A 3,574-nucleotide genomic window follows, 5' to 3' on the forward strand; every position below is an offset into this window, starting at 1 on the left:
ATCATATGGTACACTTTCAATATATGTGATTACATTTGTCAATTATTCCTTAATAAAGTTGGGAAAAAAGAATTTTTATGCATCTTTTTGTCTAGTTCTTGACCTGTATCATTAATTTATTTTCTCTGTGTGCCTATAAATGCATGTATTTTTGGGGGGGGGGGTATATATTTTGAGAGAGAGAGAGAGAGCACATGTGTGCAATCAGAGAAGGAGCAGAGAGAGAGAGAGAGGGATGGAGGGAGGGAGGGAGAGAGAGAGAGAGAGAGAGAGAGAGAGAGAGTGAGAGAGAAAGAGAATCCTAAGTAAGCTCCATACTGTCAGCACAGGAGCCTGATGCCAGGTTCGGTCTGACAAACCACAAGATCACGAACTGAGCCAAAATCAAGAGTCAGATACTCAGCCAACTGAGCAGCCCAGGCACCCCATAAATGCATGTTTTAATTATTAGTCACTGTATTTGTTGTTGGGCTGCCATTACAAAATACCACACATTGGCTGTCATTAAAAAAAAGTAGAAATTCACTCTTTCCTACTTCCAGAGGTTGGATGTGCAAAATTACGGAGCCAGCTGGGTTAGATTCCTTGAGGGCCTCTCTCCCTGGCTTCCAGATGGCCACTCTCTTGCTACTTTTTATATATTTGTTCTTCTGTGTGTGGACATTCCTGGTCCCTCTTCTTTGTCTTATAAGAACACCAATCACACTGGTTTAGGGCCCTACTCTAACAGTCTTGTTTTAAGTTAAGTGCCTCATTAAAGATCTAATCTCCAAATATGCTCACATTGTGAAGTGCTGGGGGTTGGGATTTCAACATGAATTTTGAAGAGACACAGTTCGGCCCATAATAATCACTTTGCTTTCTTTATGGATATAAAATATATAAGTAACAAATATTTTCATACCATCCTATTTTCATTGTTAAAATAGGGCAAGAGACAATCTCTACTCCTGCCAGGAAGAAACTGTCTGATTTGGAGAAAGCATTTAATCAATATGTGTTGAACAAAAGAATGACTGGGTGAAACACAGGGTCATATTTTGTAAATTAGTATGTATACGTTCCATAGGCTTCTCAAATGCAACTTCCTCAAAACTGAACTCATTGCTTTCTCACAAATCCTTCCTTGTTTTATCCACTGCCCCAGCTAGAATCCTTCACCTCTTTCTCTTTTCCTCTCCCCAACAGTTAGTCATCAGCTCTTGCAGATACTACCTAATTAATAGGTCTTCAACCTATGCATTCCTCTTTGTGTCATAAAGTTTATCTCCCATATTATTGCAACAAACTTATACTAGCCACATGATCCACAAAACTTTACTCTCCATATTGATAGTCATCTTACCTTCTGCTAAAATCCAATTGCTTCCATTGTTTCTAGCATAATTCCTGACCTCCTCCTTTGTAAGATACTATATGAACTCATTGCTTCTAATAATTTTCATGTATCATAACTCTCTACTTCATAGCCCTTTGCCCCATCATGCAGAATGACATGTAAGTCCTCAAGTTAACCATATACTTTGTCTCTTTTAATTCTTACCTTATGTTCCTTCCTTAATCTAGAATTTTCTTCCCATATAGCTCTCACCTTTATTTGCAACTATCAAAATCTCATATGAATCTGGGAACTCAGTTAAAGGGCCACCTCCTACTTAAAGTTTCTGTTGAACACAGCATCTGAGTCCTTCTTTTATTTTTCTCTTATCAGAGCTTGGTTAAAGGAAAACTGGGAAAATGTATAACTATTACAAACATGAAGATAACTCAATAAAATGGATGGACTCAAAATTAAAATAGTTATATCAAGAATCAGGAGACTCCCTATGTATAAATCAAAACCTGCTACAGGTGATAATGGAAGAAGGCAATATTTATAGTAACAACTATGTAAAATATCTAGGATAATAGGAACTGTAAAAAACCTCTCCCAATAAAATTCTAAAAAATAATCCAGTGAGAAATACAAATGAAGACTTGAACAAATCAAAAGAGTACCACATTCAGGAGTAAGCTGACTCATAAAGATTTTACTTATTCCTAAATTAATCTATACATTTTATATTTGTTCAATAAAAATACCAGTATTATATGCTTAGCTTGATAAGCACATTGAAAAAGCCAAACAGAAAATAAACAAGTAAAAATAGCTGCAAAAATTGTGGGAAAATGAGTAATAACTAATTTCTATTATCATAAGAAATACCATATGAATCATAGCTTTGAAGTCATAGAAGGACTATTTGTGTGCCTGGAACAGTCATGGCTCATGGTCCCAAGAGGCATCTGAAGCATACAGCAGCTCTAAAGCATTGGATGCTAGATAAATTGGTATGTTTGCTCCTCATCCAACTACATACAAATCTCCATAGGCTGAGAGAACGTCTCCCTCTCATCGTTTTCCTAAGAAGCAGGCTTAGCAGACGAAGAAGTAAAGAAGATAAGCATGTAGTGTTTCATTAAGATAGGTAGCAAGGTCTGAACTGATATAACCTACCTCCTGGTTTTATGGATGTCAAAAGCAGTGATAAGACTGGAGAGAATTTCTGTCTAATCCGTGACACCAAGAGTCACTTTACTATTCATGGTATTCCATCTGAGGAAGCCAAGTACAGGTTATGCTAAGTGAGAAAGATCCTGGTGGAAACAAAAGTAATCCCTCATCTGATGACCACTGATGCTTGCACCATCCACTACCCTAACACCCTCGTCAAGGTGACTGACACTTTTCATATGGATTTAGAGACTTAAAGTTTACTAAATTCATTAAGCTTGACACTGGTAATCTGTATGTGGTGACTGAAGGTGTTAACATGGGGAGAATTGGTGTGGTCACCAAAAAAGAGACAGACACTGGTTCTTTCAGTGTCATTCATGTCAAAGATGCCAATGACAACGGCTTTGCCAACCAGCTCTCCTACATTAACGTTATTCACAAAGGCAATAAACAATGGGTTTCTCTTCCCTGTGGGAAGGGTACCTGTCTCACCATTGCTGAAGAGAGAGACAAGACACTGGCGGCCAAACAGAGCAGTGGGTGGAATGGTCTCTTGGTGACATGATTGGAAGTCTTTATACTTAAAGATAATACAGCATGAAAAACAGTGGTAAATGGAAACCTGAGACACTTTATACAATACTTATATGGAAATGGCTTTTTAAAGTATGAAAAACTCCTGAAACCAGTAAATAAAATGTTGATAAACCAAGGATCATCTACATATCAAATCCACTATAGTCAATGTCTCAGATAGAAAAAAAGGTTACCCAAAGTGAATGATTTGAAAAGTGTTGAATGAAAGGACAAAGCTAAGTGTAGGATCATAAGGAAAACACTAGAGTTAGTGCATTGTCTAAGAATTGGTATTAGCAAGACAAATCACCTTCAAATCTAAAGAGGTAAGGGAAGAGCAGTTACTGGACTCATAAATTTTTGTTTAAGAGAACTGGCTACAGAACATAATCCTGCAAGAATGCAGACACCCGTCAGGCACCAGGGATGGAGGGAGGAAGCCAAGGGCAATCCACATCCTGCCTCTGCTCTCCTCTTCTCTTCTGTGCCCGGACTCCGAAT

At 37.9% G+C, this 3,574-nt stretch overlaps 1 pseudogene; it reads left to right on the top strand.

Moving 5' to 3' along the window:
* Positions 1-2,262: 2,262 nt before the first annotated feature.
* LOC115287020 lies at positions 2,263-3,062 on the top strand (annotated as a pseudogene).
* Positions 3,063-3,574: the final 512 nt, after the last annotated feature.

The sequence above is a fragment of the Suricata suricatta genome, chromosome 3 (assembly GCF_006229205.1).
Source record: "Suricata suricatta isolate VVHF042 chromosome 3, meerkat_22Aug2017_6uvM2_HiC, whole genome shotgun sequence".
Taxonomy (NCBI): Eukaryota; Metazoa; Chordata; class Mammalia; order Carnivora; family Herpestidae; genus Suricata; species Suricata suricatta.